The sequence below is a fragment of the Rhinopithecus bieti genome, unplaced genomic scaffold (genome assembly GCF_001698545.2).
Source record: "Rhinopithecus bieti isolate Rb0 unplaced genomic scaffold, ASM169854v2 scaffold_73452, whole genome shotgun sequence".
NCBI lineage: Eukaryota > Metazoa > Chordata > Mammalia > Primates > Cercopithecidae > Rhinopithecus > Rhinopithecus bieti.
Window position 1 is genome coordinate 1 of NW_016827071.1, and position 21,718 is coordinate 21,718.

Consider the following 21,718-nt stretch of genomic DNA (forward strand, 5'->3'; position numbering starts at 1 on the left):
CTTCTTTCTATATAAACACACTAACAAGCTGACCTCTCTTTTCCCCACATGTGTGTGTATATATATAGTTTGTTTGTTATGAGACAGAGTCTCACTGTGTCACCCAGGCTGGAGTGCAGTGGCATGATCTTGGCTCACTGCAACCTCCACCTCTGAGGTTCAAGTGATTCTCCTGCTTCAGCCTCCTGAATAGCTGGGATTACAGGCACACGACACCATGCCCAGCTAATTTTTGTATTTTTAGTAGAGATGGAGTTTCACCATGTTGGCCAGGCTGGTCTTGAACTCCTGACCTTAAATGATCCGCCCACCTTGGCCTCCCAAAGTGCTGGGATTACAGGCGTGAGCCACCAGCCTGGCCTCTATAGTTATTTTATACACAATGTTCAGCATACAATAAAAATCAGGAGGCATGTGAAGACAAAGGAAAATGTGACCAATAGTCACGAGAAAAAAGCAAACAGTAGAAGCAGAAACAAATATAATCCAATTGTTTAAGATCACAGGCAAGAACTTTAAAATAATCACAATTTTATTTTAAAAAAAATAGAGGGAAAGATGGAAAGTAGATAAGAATTTCAACAGAGAATTGGAATAGAGACACAAGTAAACTTCTAGAACAGAACTCTCTGAGTGGGTTTAACAGCAAATTGGACACAGCAGGAGACAACATTAGTGAATTCAAAGACAGATCAATAGGCTGGGCACGGTCGCTCACTCCTGTAATCCCAGCACTTTGGAAGGCCGAGGCGGTGAATCACCTGAGGTCAGGAGTTTGAGACCGACCTGACCAACATGGTGAAACTCCGTCTCTACTAAAATACAAAATTAACTGGGCGTGGTGGTGCATGCCTGTAATCCCAGCTACTCCAGAGGGTCAGGCAGGAGAATCACTTGAACTCGGGAGGCAGAGGTTGCAGTGAGCCAAGATCACACCATTGCACTCCAGCCTGGGCAACGAGCGAGACTCTGGCTTCAATACAGAAAGAAAGAGGCCGGGCGCAGTGGCTCAAGCCTGTAATCCCAGCGCTTTGGGACGTCGAGGAGGGCGGATCACGAGGTCAAGAGATTGAGACCATCCTCGCCAACATGGTGAAACCCCGTCTCTACTGAAAATACGAAAATCAGCCGGGCGTGGTGGCGCGCCCCTGTAGTCCCAGCTACTTGGGAGCCTGAAGCATGAAAATTGCTTGAATCTGGGAGGCGGAGGTTGCAGTGAGCCGAGATGGCGCCCCTGCACTCCAGCCTAATAGAGTGAGACTCCGTCTCAAAAAAAAAAAAAAAAAAAAAAAAAAAAGAAAGAGAGATAAGAAAGAAAGATCAATAGAAAATACCCATACTGAAGCGCACATACATGCAAAAAATGGAAAAGAATAGGACATAATTGATGTGTGATTGGTCCCAGCAGGAGAGAAGAAAGATAACATGCGGAAGCAACATTTGAAGAGATAATGGCTGAGAACTTTCTAAAACTGATGAATGACTGCATCTTCAGATCCAAGGAGTTCAGCAAATTCCATGCCGGACTGAAACGGCTTGATTGTCTGGGGTGATACCGGAGGTTCGTTGTCTCAGGGCCGAGGGAATTAAGGTTGCGGAGGCACAAAGAGTGAGGTTAAGAGCGAAAGTTTCATAAGTGAAAGAAGGAGCCTTCTGCTGCAGAGAGGGGTCGCGGAGAAACGGATTGTCAGATCCACAGTGAAACGCAGGGGGTATTATAGATGTCTGGTGAGGAGGCGGTGTCTGATTTACATAGGGCGGGAAAGATTGGTTGGACCAGGTGTGCTATTTGCATAGTGCGCAAAAAACTGGTCAGACCAGGTGTCATTTGCATAGGCGCGAATTTCTGGCTGCCCGCATCCTAATCTTTTATTACGCAAGGGGGTCTTCTGCCTGAGCTGCACCGTGTTGCTCATTCCTTAACTGTAAACGTGGTAGCAAAAAAAGGGAAGATGGAACCTCCATTTTGGATATGCCTGGTCCCCAGGTAGCCCTTTTCTATTGGCACAGTTGCTGGCATTCACCTGTGCAAGCTTCCAGCTTACTTATCTATGTTTGCAGTTCGATTTTTCAAGCTGCTCTTTGTTAGAAAAAAAAATAATTTGGGGGGCTGCTTTTTGTTAGAAGGGAAGCTCTGTTGAGGACTCTGTTGCCCTATCTGCCTAAATAATTTATTTCTACCTCCTGTATGAGGACAAATACAAAGAAAATCACATCTTGGTTTTTTATATAGTTAAATTACTAAAAATCAAAGACAAAGATTAAATTTTCCCAGGCTGGAGTGCAGTGGCGCGATCTCGGCTCACTGCAAGCCCCGCCTCCCAGGTTCACCGCCATTCTCCTGCCTCAGCCTCCCAAGTAGCTGGGACTAGTCCGCCACCACGCCCGGCTAATTTTTTTGTCTTTTTAGTAGAGACGGGGTTTCCCCATGTTAGCCAGGATGGTCTAGATTTCCTGACCTCGTGATCCGCCTGCCTCGGCCTCCCAAAGTACTGGGATTACAGGCGTGAGCCACCGCGCCTGGCCATGTTAAATCTTACGAGTGGATAGGCCAGGCGCGGTGGCTCACGCCTGTAATCCCAGCACTTTCTGAGGCCGAGGCGGGTGGACTACTTGAGGTAAGGAGTTCAAGACCAGCATGGCCAACATGGTGAAGTCCGTCTCTATCAAAAATATAAAAAATTAGCCGAGTGTGGTGGTGCATGCCTGCAATCTCAGCTACTCTGGAGGCTGAGGCAGGAGAATCACTTGAACCTGGGAGGCGGAGTTTGCAGTGAGCAGAGATCTTGCCACTGCTTTCTAGCCTAGGTGACAGAGTGAGAGTAGATAGAGAAAATGGGCAACATGAGAAAGATTTTCAAACAGAAACCATGGAAGCCACTAGACATAGAATTATAAAACCAGTGAAGGCCAGGCACGGTGGCTCATGCCTGTAATCCCAGCAATTTGGAAGGCTGAGGCGGGTGGATCACTTGAGGTCAGGAGTTCGAGACCAGTCTAACCAACATGGTGAAATGCTGTCTCTACTAAAAATACAAAATGAGATGGCCATGGTGGCACATTCCTGTAATTCCAGCTACTTGGGAGACTGAGGCAGGAGAATCCTTGAACCAGGGAAGCAGAGGTTGTAGCGAGCTGAGATTGTGCTATTGCACTCCAGCCTGGATAACAAGAATGAAACTCTGTCTCAAAACAGAACAAAACAAACAAACTGTAGCAGGACGAGCAGCAAACTCCTCAGACACCGAATTAAAGAAGGAAGGGGTTTATTAGGCCAGGGGCATCGACAAGACTTCTGTCTCAAGAGCCGAGCTCCCCGAGTAAGCAATTTCTGTCCCTTTTAAGGGCTCACAACTCTAAGGGGGTGCATGTGACAGGGTCGTCATTGATTAAGCAAGCAGAGGGTACGTGACTGGGGGCGGTAATTAGATCGGAACAAAACAAGATAGGGATTTTCACAGTGCATTTCTGTACAATGTCTGTAATCTATAGATAACAGAACCAATTAGGTCAGGGGTCTATCTTTAACTACCAGGCCCAGGGTGCGGCCCCGGGCTGTCTGCCTGTGGATTTCATTTCTGCCTTTTAGTTTTTACTTCTTCTTTCTTTGGAGGCAGAAATTGGGCATAAGACAATATGAGGGGTGGTCTCCTCAAAACAAACAAAAAACAGTGAAAATACTTTTTTCTGTTTTTTTATTTATGTATTTTTTTTGGTAAAGATGGGGTCTTGCTATGTTGCCCAGGTTTATCGTGAACTTCTGGGCTCAATTAACCCTTTGGCCTCTCAAAGTGCTGGGATTACAGGAATGAGCCACTGCACTTGGTTGAAATTTTTTTTTTTCTGAGAAGGAGTCTGGCTCTGTCGCCGAGGCTGGAGTGCAGTGGCGTGATCTCAGCTCACTGCAGCCTCCACCTCCCTGGTTCAAGCGATTCTCCTGCCTCACCCTCCTAGGTAGCTGTGATTACAGGCACACGCCCGGCTAATTTTTTTTTTTTTTTTTTTGAGATGGAGTCTGGCTTGTTGCCCAGGCTGGAGTGCAGTGGCGATATCTCGGCTCCCTGCAAGCTCCACCTCTCGGGTTCACGCCATTCTCCTGCCTCAGCCTCCTGAGTAGCTGGGACTACAGGCGCCTGCCACCATGACTGGCTAATTTTTTGTATTTTTATAGAGACGGGGTTTCACCGTGTTAGTCAGGATGGTCTCGATCTCCTGACCTCGTGATCCACCCACCTCGGCCTCCCAAAGTGCTGGGATTACAGGCGTGAGCCACCGTGCCTGGCCTTTTTTGGTATTTTTAATAGAGATGGGGTTTCCCCATGTTGGCCAAGTGGGTTTTGAACTCTTGACCTCATGTGATCCGCCCACCTCGGCCTCCCAAAGTGCTAGGATTACGGGGGTAAGCCACCGTGCCTGGCCAGAAAAAGAAAATTTAAAAGGTCACCCAGAGGCTGGGTGTGGTGGCTCATGCCTGTAATCCCAGCACTTTGGGAGGCAGAGGCGGGTGGATCACCTGAGTCAAGAGTTCAAAACCAGCCTGACCAACATGGTGAAACCCTGTCTCTACTAAACGTACAAAAACTAGCTAGGCGTCGTGGCATCTGCCTATAATCCCAGCAGCTAGGGAGACTGAGGCAGGAGAATCGCTTGAACCAGGGAGGAGGAGGTTGTAGTGAGCCGACATCACACCATTGCACTCCAGCCTGGGCAACAAGAGCAAAACTCCATCTCAAAAAAAAAAACCTCCAGAGACAGGACCTGCAACACCAAGCATTCAATTAAACCCAGTGGCAGATATTACTGGGTAAGTCTTGTTGAGGTATTCACCACAGAGAGGTAGGCCTGTTCTTTGGTTTGCCCTGTCCTGCCATGCCCTAGCTCCAGCTAGGTCCGGCACCTGAACTAGGTCCAGCACTTGAACTCACCTCGGCCAGGGACCAGCGCTATGATCCTAGCCTAGAAGCAGACCAGGTATTCCAAAAGCCTGAACTGGAAATCATAGCACCTCCCTGCAGCAGGTGCCTCACTTCATACCCTCCCAAATGCCAGATCCAGCTGAAGACAGCCATCTCCTTCCCCCAGAGTTCAGCCTGAGACCTTGGTCAAGAACCAAACCTAACCCTACGCTGGCTAAAGAGTGAGGGGACTGTAGGCATGGGGGAATTCCTCCCCACAGATTCCCATCCAGAAGACCCTTGGCCTGATGACCACAGCATCTCACTAATGCTTCTGTAGTCCAGTATCATTACTTCTTTCAGAAATACATTTTTTTTTTTGAGACAGAGTCTTGTTCTATCACCCAGGCTGGAGTGCGGTGGCACAATCTCAGCTAACTGCAACCTCTGCCTCCCAGGTTCAAGTGATTTTCCTGCCTCAGCCTCCCAAGTAGCTGGGATTACAGGCGTGCATCACCACGCCTGGCTAATTTTTGTATTTTTAGTGGAGATGGGGTTTCACCGTGTTGGCCAGTCTGGTCTGGAACTCCTGACCTCAAGTGATCTGCCCACCTCAGCCTCCCAAAATGCTGTTATTATAGGCATGAGCCACTGCGCCTGGCCTGAAGTACATGTTTAAAAGAAAAATGCTGATCGTTTACTCAAAGGGGTAAATTAAGAATGGTAGTGAGCTCCTAATATCTGTAGCCACAATTCTCAAGGGAAGCAAATGGGGAGGCCAAACATCTGATTGCTAATCTCATCAGCACCTGAGTAGAAAGGCTGTGAAGGCTGATGTCCTTTGAGGAATTCTGAAATGCTCCTTAAGGGGACTAGGCCCACCCATGTTGAGAATCACTAATTTATACTTTTGTTTAATTTTCTCTATTTTTTTTCTTCTTCTCCTCCTTCTCCTTCTCCTTCTTCTTTTTTTTTCCCCAGAGATGTTATGCTATGCTGCCCAGGCTGCTCTCAAACTCCTGGGCTCAAGTGATCCTCCTGCCTTGGCCTCCTGAGTTTGTTGAATTTTGACACTGAAACATGCAGTCTCTCAGGTATATTCTAAATCTAGAATGGGTAGATTAGCACAGTCATAGTATTAGTAATTAATAAAACTTTCCCCCACTTTGAAATCCTGAAAGTAGTTAAAACCACGGAGTTCTAGGCAGTCCAGTATTTCGAGGCCTTGACCTTTGCACTGGCAGCTGTCACCAGGTGTTTAAGGTGGCTCATTAGGGAAGTCCAGAGCCACCCAATACCCTTTACTGAGCCTGTGAGGTCAAGAATGCCACAAATAATCCATTTAGATTTTTGTTTTTTTGGGGAGGAGGGGGGACGGATTCTCGCTCTGTCGCCCAGGCTGGAGTGCAGTGGCATGATCTCGGCTCACTGCAAGCTCCGCCTTCTGGGTTTTCGCCATTCTCCTGCCTCAGCCTCCCGAGTAGCTGGGACTACAGGCGCCTGCCACCTCGCCCGGCTATTTTTATTTTTTGTATTTTTAGTAGAGACGGGGTTTCACCGTATTAGCCAGGGGAGTCTCGATCTCCTGACCTCGTGATCCGCCCGCCTCGGCCTCCCAAAGTGCTGGAATCACAGGCGTGAGCCATTGCGCCTGCCCTTTCCATTTGGATTTTTTGTAAAATAAAAACCATATATCTATATGGTAATGAATTGGCTAATTGTATTTGTAAGCCAGGAAATAAAATGAATAAACAAAAGTGAAGTGGTAACAAATTCGTTAAATGGCAGGGGAATCAAATCCAGATCTCTCAGGACAGAAGGGAATACTCACTGACTATGCTAATGAAGAAGGAGATGAAGCTGTTCATCTAAAGTGGACAGCTCCTCTAACTGCCTACTTTTACACTGCCTATTTTTACCCAGATGGGTAGGAAGCACTGATTGCTCATGCCCCATTTGCTCCTAGGCCACCACCTAGTCTGGCCCCCTGCTCCAGGACAGAGCAAGAGGCCAGCATCAGAGTGGCCATTCGTGAAAACGCCAGAAACACTGTCTACTCTCCACCCCACCCCATCTCCAACAAAACTCACCAGTGCCATGCAAGACTGCGGCAGGCAGTTGGAATTCCAGGTGCAGCTGCTCCTCATCCCTCTAGCGAGGCAGATGTCAGGGCAGAGGCCTGGGAAATGTGAGGGTGCTGGATCCAAGAATGGGGGCAGGTGGAGCAGAGGTGAGGTTTGGTCTTTTTGAAGCACTGGGTCAGGAAAATCCAACCACGTGCTTTGGCCAGATTCGTTTCCTGCTCAGATTCTGGATTGAGGAAGGCGGGGAGTGAGACCACAACAAAGAACCGACTAGGAAGAAGCTGTCACCCTTGATGGAATGGGCAAAGAGAAAAAGCAATCATTTGGGCATAGGGCCCAGCTGGACTCCCGGGTGAAAAGTATGGCCTGGACGTTCTTGGGTTCCTTGTCTGCTTGAGGCCCAGAACAGTAGAAAATCTTGATGGCTACAGCAACAGGAGCTTAATAGTGGGAAGGAAGAAAAATGAAGGACAAAACCAAGACTTAAACTCCCACAGGGAAGTTTGAGAAAAAAGCCTTAACCACTATACCAAAAATATACCCCAGGAAACTCATCTTACCTTCTGGTACCAGCTACATAAATTGTAGGGTCTAGTGCAAAGTGAAAATGCAACCCCTTCTGAAAAAAGCAGTAAGAAAAGTGCTGTGAAGGGTAGTGAACTATAAAGCTTTTTCCTTTCTTCCATAGTCCTTCCTATCATGGGGCTTTTATTTGCTCTCATCATTCTATGTAAAGAAAATTAAGACTTTAAATAATTAGCATGATTTTTTTTTTTTTTTTTTTTTTTTTTTTTAAAAGGGTTTTTTTTTTTTTGCCCCTGCTGGGGGGGAGGGGATGCTCTCGGCTCATTTCAACCTCCACCTCCCAGATTTAAGTGATTCTCCTGCCTCAGCCTCCCAAGTAGCTGGGACTCCAGGCATGCACCCCACGCCCAGTTAATGTTTTGTATTTAGTAGAGACTGGGTTTCACCATGTTGGTCAGGCTGGTCTCAAACTCCTGAGACTTCAGGTGATCCACCTGCCTCAGCCTCCCAAACTGCTAAATCAATTAGCATGATTTTTACCCATTATCTTTATATTGTGCAATTCCAGTTTTAAATGCTGACCAAGTGCTCACTATTGCCCATTTCTTTTCCTCTGCTTTTTCTTGACCTAGCNTTTTCTGAAACAGGGTTTTGCTCTTGTTGCCCATGCTGGAGTGTAGTGGAATGCTCTCGGCTCATTGCAACCTCCACCTCCCAGATTTAAGTGATTCTCCTGCCTCAGCCTCCCAAGTAGCTGGGACTCCAGGCATGCACCCCCACGCCCAGTTAATGTTTTGTATTTAGTAGAGACTGGGTTTCACCATGTTGGTCAGGCTGGTCTCAAACTCCTGAGACTTCAGGTGATCCACCTGCCTCAGCCTCCCAAACTGCTAAATCAATTAGCATGATTTTACCCATTATCTTTATATTGTGCAATTCCAGTTTTAAATGCTGACCAAGTGCTCACTATTGCCCATTTCTTTTCCTCTGCTTTTTCTTGACCTAGCTTTAGTCAGGCTTCTCTCCCCACAGGCCCTTGAACTTTGGCTTGCCCCCAAGCCTGGGTAAGTGCTAAAGTGCAGAGTGTGCACCCCTAATCAACTTATCCTGAGAATCCGTTGACCACATAGAGACACATTGCCTGGAAAACTTCTGGTCATGGTGTCTGTTCACTCCCGCTTACTTCCCCAACTTAAAATTTTGTTTCTGCTAAGCTCTGCTTATCCTTCCCTGTGAAAGAAATGCCTTTTTTGTTTGTTTGTTTGATTTTGAGACCCTTTCAGGTTTCTGAGACCAGAAAATTCTACCTTTTGCAATAAGCTTTTTGAAGAGTCTCTTTATCTAAGTCCAAGTTGGTTTTTATTTGGCAATGTAAATATAAAAGCATTTAATTCACATGTAGAAACACCAAAATGACACAATCTATATTTCATAACTCCTACCTGCATGTTTATTTTTGTCCATACCAGAACAGTGGAAACACAGGACAGAGCTAACTCAACTGTGTTTTTTTGTTTTTGTTTGTTTGTTTTTGAGGCAGAGTCTCCAGGCTGGAGTGCAGTGGCGCTATCTCGGCTCACTGCGAGCTCCGCCTCCTGGGTTCACACCATTCTCCTGCCTCAGCCTCCTGAGTAGCTGGGACTACAGGTGCCCACCACCTCGCCCAGCTAATTTTTTGTATTTTTAGTAGAGACGGGTTTCATTGTGTTCACCAGATGGTCTTGATCTCCTGACCTCGTGATCCGCCCACCTCGGCCTCCCAAAGTGTTGGGATTACAGGCGTGAGCCACCGCTCCCAGACTGTTTTTCTTTCACTTCTTGATGCACACATTCTACCCATACTTTCTACATTTAGGTTGCTGATGAGTAAAGAAGGACTGAAAGGAAAGGGAGGGAACTGTAAGTTCTTTTATCTTTCTCTTTCCTTCTATGTCATCATTTTTAGCATAAGCGGTTGGTTAATAAAGGGAGGTAACACAAGAAAGGATATGATAGAATTGTTTGGCCACTTGTGTTTCTTAGAATGCTACTGCCTGCTTTTTACATTTGAAGTAAGTTCTGGTTTGAATGGAAAATGTGGCCTTTGGGGCTTTCAAGTCAGCTTATTCAGTCATAGAGGCAACGCACTTTCCTTGTATTCACTTTGAGTATTCACTCTCAAGTCTCACTGCAGAGTGGGTCCGCCCGAAATTCTGTGTTCAACAGGCATGGCAAAGGCTTTATACAAAGTGGTGATGAGAATGGAGAACAAGAAAACTGCTGGTATCTTATCTGCTCATGTGCAGGCTCCATTATTTCATTAGACTCCACTAACAAATCACATATTCAAAGATAAAATTATTTGAATTTTTTTCCGGCCAGACTTGGTGGCTCATGCCTGTAATCCCAACACTTTGGTAGGCTGAGGCAGGCGGATCACCTGAGGTCGGCAGTTCAAGACCAGCCTGACCAACATGGAGAAACCCAGTCTCTACTAAAAATACAAAATTAGCCAGGTGTCGTGGTGCATGCCTGTAATCCCAGCTACTGGGGAGGCTGAGGCAGGAGAATTTTTAATTTTTTTTTGGACAGAGTTCAGCTCTTGTTGCCCAAGCTGGAGTGCAATGAGACAATCTCAGCTCACTGCAACCTCAGCTTCCTGGGTTCAAGCGATTCTCCTGCCTCAGCCTCTGGAGTAGCTGGGATTACAGGCGCGCGCCACCATGCCTGGCTAAGTTTTTGTATTTTTAGTAGAAACGGGGTTTCACCATGTTAGCCAGGCTGGTCTTGAACTCCTGACCTCAGGTGATCTGCCTGCCTCCGTCTCCCGAAGTGCTGAGATTGCAGGCGTGAGCCGCCGCGTCCGGCCGGCTAATTATTTGAAATTTTAAGAACAGTTTCCAGACACTCCTAAAAATTTATAACCTATGCTTGCACTGGTTAAAGCCTCAGTCCTAAGATATTTTTCCAAAAGGTGCTGCCTGGGTAACTAGGCTGTCTCTCCCTGGTGGTCTAGTGGCTGGGATTCAGTGCTTTAGCTGCTGGTGCTCAAGTTTGATTCCCAATTAGGGAAGCTTGCTTTTCTGCTTTCTTGATTACATGCATTCTATTATCGCCATGGCTGCGGCTGTCATTGCCCTCCGGAGCAGTCAAGGCTCACTTTCAGGCACGCCTCTCTACAAGGCATTGCTGACATCCTGTACATCAGTATCCAGGGAATGGGGACTGTCTGTATGGAGTAAAAAGTAGGCAGATTCTGACTCGCCTCAGCCCCACTCTATTGAGAATTACTAATTTTTATTTTATTTTATGTTTTGGACTGAGTGTCCCTCTGTCACCAGGCTGGAGTGCAGTGGCCGGATCTCAGCTCACTGCAACCTCCGCCTCCCGGGTTCAAGGAGTAGCTGGGACTACAGCTCAGCCTTCTGAGTAGCTGGGACTACAGGCCCACGCCACCGCACCCAGCTAATTTTTGTAGTTTTAGTAGAGACGGGGTTTTACCATGTTGGCCAGGATGGTCTCGATCTTGTGATCCGCCCGCCTCGGCCTCCCAAAGTGCTGGGATTACAGGCGTGAACCACCGCACCCGGCCTGATTTTTAAAAATCAAGATAAGTAATTTTTACATGAAACAAGTGAGTTATTTCAAATGACTTCTAAATCTAGAAAGGTTTGATGAATTGGCATAGGCACAGTTTTAAGAATAAATGTAATTCTCCCTCCCCCACCTCCTGCTGAGTTCTCATTTAAACCCTAAGGGCGGTTTGTTTACATTTCAGAGATGTAGAATGCCCAGGTTATTTTACCAGATGCGCTGCTGTTTCCTCTGGTAACAGGCGTTCCAAATAGGAAAACATACTAGTCCATTATACTAATTTGAGTATTTGAAACATGGAAAACCTCTCTTAATTCGTTTGGTCTTTTGTGAAAATAGAAACATATTTTTATATGGTAATAAGTTAGTTACCTTTACCCGTAAGACGAGTAGACGAAAGTCAACCTCCTACAATGAGAAGTTACTTGACAACAGTAACTTGTCAACCTTCTTACTTGTCAAGGGCTCTCTAATGACCTTGCCCGGTGGTTCTCAAGACTGACTTCAGGATCATGTGGGAGAGGCTGAAAGGCACAGGCAGTGTTCACCGCCTTGAACTGAAGATCACTGAGCACGGCTTTGGGGGAAACCACCGCAGTGACATCAGAAAGCAGAAATGCAGACCTCCCTGACCAGGAATCAAACCCGGGCCGCGGCGGTGAAAACGCCGAATCCTAGCCACTAGACCACCAGGGAGGGACAGTCACAGAATGTGGGCAACACTTTCTGGGAAAAGAGCTTAGAACAGACACCTCAACCACCTCAGGCACATGTTAGAAAGCTACAGGAGGCCGGGTGCGGTGGCTCAAGCCTGTAATCCCAGCACTTTGGGAGGCCGAGGCGGGCGGATCACAAGGTCAGGAGAACGAGACCATCCTGGCTAACACGGTGAAATCCCGTCTCTACTAAAATACAAAAAACTAGCTGGGCGAGGTGGCGGGCACCTGTAGTCCCAGCTACTCAGAAGGCTGAGGCAGGAGAATGGCGTAAACCCGGGAGGCGGAGCTTGCAGCGAGCCGAGATCTCGCCACTGCACTCTAGACTGGGTGACAGAGCAAGACTCCGTCTCAAAAAAAAAAAAAAGCTACAGGAATGTCTTAAGAATATTTTGCAGTAATGTGTATAGTACTGGATGCAGTGACTGCTGCCTGGGCCAGAGGGTGGCAGAAGGCTTTAGGGGCAGAAACGTTGGAAGAAAGATTGTCACAAGTCAAACTGGGGAAGAGAAAAATATTTTCCAAATCATTTTTCTCGCGGACTCCCTCTGACACGGGAGTTTCTCATCTCCCTTCCTCCCTCCCTCCCGCCCTCCTTCTTTCTTCCTAAAATCAGCATCTCCTTCACTTACATAGTTTCCCCACGGTTGATTGAGAAAAACATGTGTCTCTTTTGCCCCCCTCCCCCAAAGGATCCTATTCCTGATCTCTAAATATGCCCCTCCCCGTGCAGAGGGAGGAGCATTCAGAGCCTGGGAGATCTGCCTACCTGGAGCTGCACCCATCTTTGAGGCCATGCTCTGTTTCCTGGAACCTGAAATGGATTTACCTATTCTATGTACTTCACAGAAATGAAATCACATAATGTGTCACATTTTGTCCAGTTTCTCTCTCTCACTTGGCATAGTTTTGGGTTCATTCATGTCATAGTACGTGCTAGGACTTCATTTCTTCTTATGGCCAAATAATATTTTATGTATATACCACATTTTCTTTATCCATTCATCTGTTGATGGGCATTTGGGTTGTTTCCACCTTTTGGGTGTTGTGAATACTGCTGCTATGAACATTTATGTACAAGCATTTGTTTGAGTATCTTTTTTATTTTTGCGGGTTATCTATTTAGTAGTGGAATTACTAAGTCACTTATATTCCCACCAGCCTAAGTAAATATGTAGGAACAGAAAACAGAGTAATGGCTGCCAGGGGCTGGGGAATGTGGAGTAATCACATAATGATACGGGATTTTACTTTCTTATGATGAAAATGTTTTGGAACTAGATTGAGATGGTGGTTGCACAATCCTGTGAACGTACTTAATGCCACTGAATTTGTTTATGATGGTTTCATTTTTCTCCACATTTCTGCCTATACTTTATATTTTCTGTCATTTTAAAAATTATAGCCATCCTACTGGGTGTGAAGGTACCACTACACAAAAATTAGAATGTCTAAAATTAAAGGGACAGACTATTTGCAATGGACTGAATGTTTGCACACACAGCCCAAATTCATATGTTAAAATTCTAACTCCCAAGGTTATGATATTACAAGGTGGGGCTTTGGGGAGGTAATTAGGTCATGGAGGTGGAGCCTTCATCAATATGATTAGTGTCTTTATAAAAGAGACCCTCACTATGTGAGGCTTCTTAAAAGACTGCTTTCTGTGAGAAAACAGGCCCTCACCAGAAACCAAATGTGCAAGCACCTTGATCTTGGACCTCCCAACCTCCAGAACCATGAGAAATAAATTTCTGTTGCTTATAAGCCACCCAGTCTATGGCATTTTGTTATAGCACCTGAATGGACTGAGAGATCATACCAAACAAAAAAGAGGACACGCTGTATGATTTCATTTATGTAAAACTCTAGGCAATGACAACTTATTTATACTGACAAAAAGCAGATCAATGGTTGGCTTGGGGATGGGTGGGTAAGAGGGAGTGTGAGGTGGTAAGGAGCAGGAAGGTGGAATTGTGGAATTACAAAAGGCTATAGGGAAACTGCTTGGGGGTGATGGAGATGCTCACTGTCTTTTCTTTTTAATTACTATTTTTTCTGAGACAGAGTTTCACTCTTGTTGCCCAGGCTGGAGTGCAATGGCGCAATCTCAGCTTACTGCAACCTCCGCCTCCCGGGTTAAAGTGATTCTCCTGCCTCAGCCTCCCAAGTAGCTGGGATTACAAGTATGTGCCACCATGCCCGGCTAATTTTTGTATTTTTAGTAGATATGGGGTTTCTCTATGTTGGTCAGGCTGATCTCGAATTCCTGACCTCAGGTGATCCACTCGCCTTGGCCTCCCGAAGTGTTAGGATTACAGGCTTGGGCCACCGCACCCAGCCTATATGCTCACTATCTTTTCTTTTTTTTTTTGAGACGGAGTCTCCCTCTGTCGCCCAGGCTGGAGTGCAGTGGCACGATCTCCGCTCACTGCAAGCTCCGCCCCCGGGTTCACACCATTCTTCTGCCTCAGCCTCTCGAGTAACTGAGACTACAGACGCCCGCCACCACGCCTGGCTAATTTTTTGTGTATTTAGTAGAGACGGGGTTTCACCGTGTTAGCCAGGATGGTCTCGATCTCCTGACCTCGTGATCTGCCTGCCTTAGCCTCCCAAAGTGCTGAGATTACAGGCGTGAGCCACCGCGCCCAGCTATGCTCACTATCTTAATGATAGTGTTGGATTCACTAGTGTATACATATGTCAAAACACCATTTTGTATACTTTAAATATGTACAGTTTATGATATATTAAATAATAAAATGTTAAAGAATGGTTTCTTGAACAATTTTGTACATGTATTTTGGAGACTATCTGCCTATTTATCTCTACCTCTATATCTATATAGTTACACAGTTTTCTCTTAGGTATATACCTTGGAAAAAATTACTGAAACATGCACACATATGTCAGCTGTGGCAGGTATGTCCATCTAAATAGCCTTCTAAAGTGGTTGTAACTATTCACATTCCCATGATCTGTATACCACTTTCTATCCAGTAAGAGTTCCATAGTTACCGACAAAACAGTAAAAATAGGATGTGTGTGTGTGTGTATATCTTGAATAGCCAAGATACGAACTTAAAATTTGATCCTGCAGGTTAAAAAACTAAAACCCAAGTTAAATTCATAGTCTGGGTATGCCTCTTCTGTGACAGTTGGTGCATTCATCAACAGTGGGAATGGAAATGAGACAGTTGAGCAGATTGTTGTGAACCTGAGTGCTTTGAACCCACAAATCTCACTGAGCCTCCCTTACTAGGAAAAGAGTCGGCTTTCTTCCTATGTGAACAAGTTGAAATTCTCTTGTTTGAAGATCCTTTATGATAACATCTGAGACAGTTATATGGCAAGGAAATGCCAACTTATTTCAAGACCCGCTTCTATCACCTCTTATTTCCTCCAGGCCCATAATTTGAATCAGATACCATCAGAAACTATTTAAGTTTTTAACTTATTTAAATGTTTATTAAAGGCACTTTTCTGTAGATATCTTGTAAAAACAACTCTTATTTTTTAAGCCTTTCCACATAATTTAGTTGCTTCTTCACAACTTACGACTCTTCATCCAATTCAGTATATAAATTACTAACTCTAACTGCTTCTTCTCATCTCCATTTCCTCATAAGTGCTTCTGTGCCACATAAAACTTGTATTAAAGAAATTCGATCTATATTCTGTTAATGTAATTCTCAAGTGCAGTCGGGACGCTAAGAGAATGGAGGTGGAGTTTAGCTGCCCCTGCACTCTTTAAACTTGGAGAGGTCATTGGGTTTCTCCAGCTCTTTAGCATTGAGCAAGACAGCCATACTTGTTTTCCTTAGTACCAGCAAAGTCCTGCTGGCTGCGAGGTTCTGCAGGAAAGCAGCTGTCAAAGGATTTGTTTCTGGAGGGAAAAGTACACGAGCCTCTAGTTCGGCACTAGAGGACCTCTAAACTCTGGGGTGGAGGATGTTAGGAAACGTGTTTTATAAAGCAACCATTGTGTAGGATTTTAGGTTAGAAGTAGAACTTCTGGATCTGAAAAGAAGAATGGAGAAAAATACTAACGACGGAATTGGAATAAAAAAATCACTAACCGTCCCTGGGTGGGCTCAAACCACCAACCTTTAACGGTTAACAGCTGAACGCACTAACCGATTGCGCCACAGAAACTGACATGAGTATTCTGTTCTTGTAGATCATATTTATAGATATTTAGGTAAACACAGGATGCTTTTGCTACCTAGATTTCTGGTTCACCACTACTTGATTGCAAGTCTAGGTCTGAGTTGGGTAATTCTATAACCTATAACATGAAACCATCCCTGCCATGTGACATTCAGATCCTTGCTTGTTTCCTCTGCAGTTTCTTAGCAGCAGCAGAAAGCAACTGACTCCCAAAGTCGAGACCCAGACACCAGTAAAATCGAATTTATTATTGGCTTGAGGAAATGGGGAATGGACAGGGGGTGTGGTGAGTGTTGGGAGAATAACTCATTGCTGATTTGAACTAGAGATACACACTTAGGAAGTTAGCTTGATGTCCTTAAATCGGTAAAGTTTTTTGAAGCCCCTTTACATCACTTCTTTCTGAATTTCAAACCTACATACTAAGTGTTTGTTCAAAGAGGTAAGTTAAGTTTGGAAGTGAGCTCTGAAGCTCTCCCTGAATATGATTCTCAAGCTTAAATATCCCATGGGAAAGTACTAAATATCCCATAGGAAGGTACAAAGACATCTGGGACCCAAGAGATTGAGCAAGTTGAACAAATAAGCACTCCCCGCTCCAAACAATCAAAAGTATCCCTGATGGATCATGGCTTTTCATAGGGAATCACAAATTTATGATTAGTTCAATTATATTTAAGTTTTACACTGAAACATGCACCAGATCTATCAGTTATTTTGACTCAAGACAATCAATTGTAGCAATGAATGTAATTCCCACTAGTCCTTTGGCATTTGCAAAGCTGTTAACTTTTTGAAGTTTTCTACAGTCTGGAAAATTTTTACCAAACTCTCTAATATTTCCACCAGTAGCTTCCATGACATGTTCAGAGGTTTCTATTACAGAAACCCAGACCACCCATACATCTCACTTAGGCTCAGAAAACAGTGTCACACCCAATATTGTAAGTCAATACAGTTAGTCTTTCAAATAGCAACAATTTAGTTGACTTTATGTAAAAGACCAGGTCAAAATGAGCTTTATAAAAGGGAAAATAATAGGATGTTATTCTCTGGCTGGGTGGTCAAGTAGCCCCAGGTGGAAGACTTCTATGTCTCGAGTATACTTATTGGAATAATTCAAACATTTCTGTTAAAAGTTCCAGTGGTGAGATTTGCTAGAAACTTTGAGAGACATTGAAGAGGCCCTGGATCCACAGAGTTGGTAGCGATGAACACTGTTTATAAACAGAAGGATCATGCCAGAAGAGGCATAGGCTGGCAAGAAAAGAAGGGGAATGGTGCATACTCTGTGAAATCAAAATTAGAGAGGCACGATTGCAATGGGATAAGAACAAATGTACAGTCAAATGTTAGTTTAGAGAACATATATGAAAATATCTTTCCTGATATGCACAGAAACTGTAGGGTGAAGTAGACAGAGCTCTGCCATTTCCTTTGGGGGAAGCCATAAGACTCAAATTAAGATGTATACAGAAATGAACAAAAGGATGAAGAGCAGAGCTGATCTGTGGGAAAGAGAAAACAGGAAAGTATTGGAAATCAAATCTGGGCACAGAATATAGGGGCATTCTCTGTATGTTTCTTGCTATTTTGAGATGAGATTGAGACCATCAGCTAGAACTCTATCCTGACACCCAACTGCCAAAAGCCCTTTGGTCAGCTTGGCTGTTGTGTTTCACCCACTGATTCCTTTAACTCCACATTTCCAACCTCACTGCCAGGGTGGTCTAACTAGCTGGATCTCTCAAGATTCATTTTACACATCCAGAATAGGCAAGCAAGTCAAACATGTCGGCAGTAAGCTAACGCGCGCACACACACACACACACACACACACACACACACACGCCCCCAATATAATCCCTTTAGAAAGTAGGCAAAGGACATTTTCCAAAAAAAGACATGGGAATGGTCAACCAACAGTTATATGAAGAAAATGCTCAACATCACAAGTGGTCAGAAAAATACAAATCAAAACCACCATGAGATATCATCTTACCCCAGTTAGAAGAGACACTGTTTAACAGACAAAAGAAAACACCCCCAAAACCTAACAAATCCAGATGATGAGGCAGAAAAAAGGAAGGTCTTAGACACTGTTGACAGAAAGGTAAATAAGTACACTCACCATAAAAAACAGCATAGAAATTTCTCAAGAAAAACATGAAAAGCAGGCTGGGCATGGTGGCTCACCCCTGTAATCCCAACACTTTGGGAGGCCAGGGTAGGTGGATCACCTGAGGTCAGGAATTTGAGACCAGCCTGGTCTACATGGTGAAGCTGCGTCTCTACTAGAAATACAAAAAAATTAGCCAGGTGTGGTGGTGCGTGCCTGTAAGCTCAGCTACTTGGGAAGCTGAGGCAAAAGAATCACTTGAACCTGGGAGGTGGAGGTTGCTGTGAGCCAGGATCACGCCATTGCACTCCAGCCTGGGCTGGAGCAAGACTCTGTCAAAAAAGAAAAGAAAAAAGAAAAGAAAAGAAAAGAAAGAAAAGAAAGGAAAGAAAGAGAGAGAGAGAAAGAAAGAAAGAAGGAAGGAAGGAAACAAAGAAAGAAAGAAAGAAAGAAAAACAAACAAAGGTACGACTTCTGTAGCTCGAGTAACTGAGACTACAGACGCCCGCCACCACGCCTGGCTAATTTTTTGTGTATTTAGTAGAGACGGGGTTTCACCGTGTTAGCCAGGATGGTCTCGATCTCCTGACCTCGTGATCTGCCTGCCTTAGCCTCCCAAAGTGCTGAGATTACAGGCGTGAGCCACCGCGCCCAGCTATGCTCACTATCTTAATGATAGTGTTGGATTCACTAGTGTATACATATGTCAAAACACCATTTTGTATACTTTAAATATGTACAGTTTATGATATATTAAATAATAAAATGTTAAAGAATGGTTTCTTGAACAATTTTGTACATGTATTTTGGAGACTATCTGCCTATTTATCTCTACCTCTATATCTATATAGTTACACAGTTTTCTCTTAGGTATATACCTTGGAAAAAATTACTGAAACATGCACACATATGTCAGCTGTGGCAGGTATGTCCATCTAAATAGCCTTCTAAAGTGGTTGTAACTATTCACATTCCCATGATCTGTATACCACTTTCTATCCAGTAAGAGTTCCATAGTTACCGACAAAACAGTAAAATAGGATGTGTGTGTGTGTGTATATCTTGAATAGCCAAGATACGAACTTAAAATTTGATCCTGCAGGTTAAAAAACTAAAACCCAAGTTAAATTCATAGTCTGGGTATGCCTCTTCTGTGACAGTTGGTGCATTCATCAACAGTGGGAATGGAAATGAGACAGTTGAGCAGATTGTTGTGAACCTGAGTGCTTTGAACCCACAAATCTCACTGAGCCTCCCTTACTAGGAAAAGAGTCGGCTTTCTTCCTATGTGAACAAGTTGAAATTCTCTTGTTTGAAGATCCTTTATGATAACATCTGAGACAGTTATATGGCAAGGAAATGCCAACTTATTTCAAGACCCGCTTCTATCACCTCTTATTTCCTCCAGGCCCATAATTTGAATCAGATACCATCAGAAACTATTTAAGTTTTAACTTATTTAAATGTTTATTAAAGGCACTTTTCTGTAGATATCTTGTAAAACAACTCTTATTTTTTAAGCCTTTCCACATAATTTAGTTGCTTCTTCACAACTTACGACTCTTCATCCAATTCAGTATATAAATTACTAACTCTAACTGCTTCTTCTCATCTCCATTTCCTCATAAGTGCTTCTGTGCCACATAAAACTTGTATTAAAGAAATTCGATCTATATTCTGTTAATGTAATTCTCAAGTGCAGTCGGGACGCTAAGAGAATGGAGGTGGAGTTTAGCTGCCCCTGCACTCTTTAAACTTGGAGAGGTCATTGGGTTTCTCCAGCTCTTTAGCATTGAGCAAGACAGCCATACTTGTTTTCCTTAGTACCAGCAAAGTCCTGCTGGCTGCGAGGTTCTGCAGGAAAGCAGCTGTCAAAGGATTTGTTTCTGGAGGGAAAAGTACACGAGCCTCTAGTTCGGCACTAGAGGACCTCTAAACTCTGGGGTGGAGGATGTTAGGAAACGTGTTTTATAAAGCAACCATTGTGTAGGATTTTAGGTTAGAAGTAGAACTTCTGGATCTGAAAAGAAGAATGGAGAAAATACTAACGACGGAATTGGAATAAAAAAATCACTAACCGTCCCTGGGTGGGCTCAAACCACCAACCTTTAACGGTTAACAGCTGAACGCACTAACCGATTGCGCCACAGAAACTGACATGAGTATTCTGTTCTTGTAGATCATATTTATAGATATTTAGGTAAACACAGGATGCTTTTGCTACCTAGATTTCTGGTTCACCACTACTTGATTGCAAGTCTAGGTCTGAGTTGGGTAATTCTATAACCTATAACATGAAACCATCCCTGCCATGTGACATTCAGATCCTTGCTTGTTTCCTCTGCAGTTTCTTAGCAGCAGCAGAAAGCAACTGACTCCCAAAGTCGAGACCCAGACACCAGTAAAATCGAATTTATTATTGGCTTGAGGAAATGGGGAATGGACAGGGGTGTGGTGAGTGTTGGGAGAATAACTCATTGCTGATTTGAACTAGAGATACACACTTAGGAAGTTAGCTTGATGTCCTTAAATCGGTAAAGTTTTTTGAAGCCCCTTTACATCACTTCTTTCTGAATTTCAAACCTACATACTAAGTGTTTGTTCAAAGAGGTAAGTTAAGTTTGGAAGTGAGCTCTGAAGCTCTCCCTGAATATGATTCTCAAGCTTAAATATCCCATGGGAAAGTACTAAATATCCCATAGGAAGGTACAAAGACATCTGGGACCCAAGAGATTGAGCAAGTTGAACAAATAAGCACTCCCCGCTCCAAACAATCAAAAGTATCCCTGATGGATCATGGCTTTTCATAGGGAATCACAAATTTATGATTAGTTCAATTATATTTAAGTTTTACACTGAAACATGCACCAGATCTATCAGTTATTTTGACTCAAGACAATCAATTGTAGCAATGAATGTAATTCCCACTAGTCCTTTGGCATTTGCAAAGCTGTTAACTTTTGAAGTTTTCTACAGTCTGGAAAATTTTACCAAACTCTCTAATATTTCCACCAGTAGCTTCCATGACATGTTCAGAGGTTTCTATTACAGAAACCCAGACCACCCATACATCTCACTTAGGCTCAGAAAACAGTGTCACACCCAATATTGTAAGTCAATACAGTTAGTCTTTCAAATAGCAACAATTTAGTTGACTTTATGTAAAAGACCAGGTCAAAATGAGCTTTATAAAAGGGAAAATAATAGGATGTTATTCTCTGGCTGGGTGGTCAAGTAGCCCCAGGTGGAAGACTTCTATGTCTCGAGTATACTTATTGGAATAATTCAAACATTTCTGTTAAAAGTTCCAGTGGTGAGATTTGCTAGAAACTTTGAGAGACATTGAAGAGGCCCTGGATCCACAGAGTTGGTAGCGATGAACACTGTTTATAAACAGAAGGATCATGCCAGAAGAGGCATAGGCTGGCAAGAAAAGAAGGGGAATGGTGCATACTCTGTGAAATCAAAATTAGAGAGGCACGATTGCAATGGGATAAGAACAAATGTACAGTCAAATGTTAGTTTAGAGAACATATATGAAAATATCTTTCCTGATATGCACAGAAACTGTAGGGTGAAGTAGACAGAGCTCTGCCATTTCCTTTGGGGAAGCCATAAGACTCAAATTAAGATGTA

The 21,718-nt window shown here is 44.0% G+C and overlaps 1 non-coding gene across 1 annotated transcript; it reads right to left on the reverse strand.

The window, feature by feature from the left end:
• Nucleotides 1-11,701: 11,701 nt before the first annotated feature.
• Nucleotides 11,702-11,773, reverse strand: TRNAE-UUC (transfer RNA glutamic acid (anticodon UUC)). Its single transcript has one exon. It is a non-coding gene; the product is annotated as a tRNA-Glu (tRNA).
• Nucleotides 11,774-21,718: the final 9,945 nt, after the last annotated feature.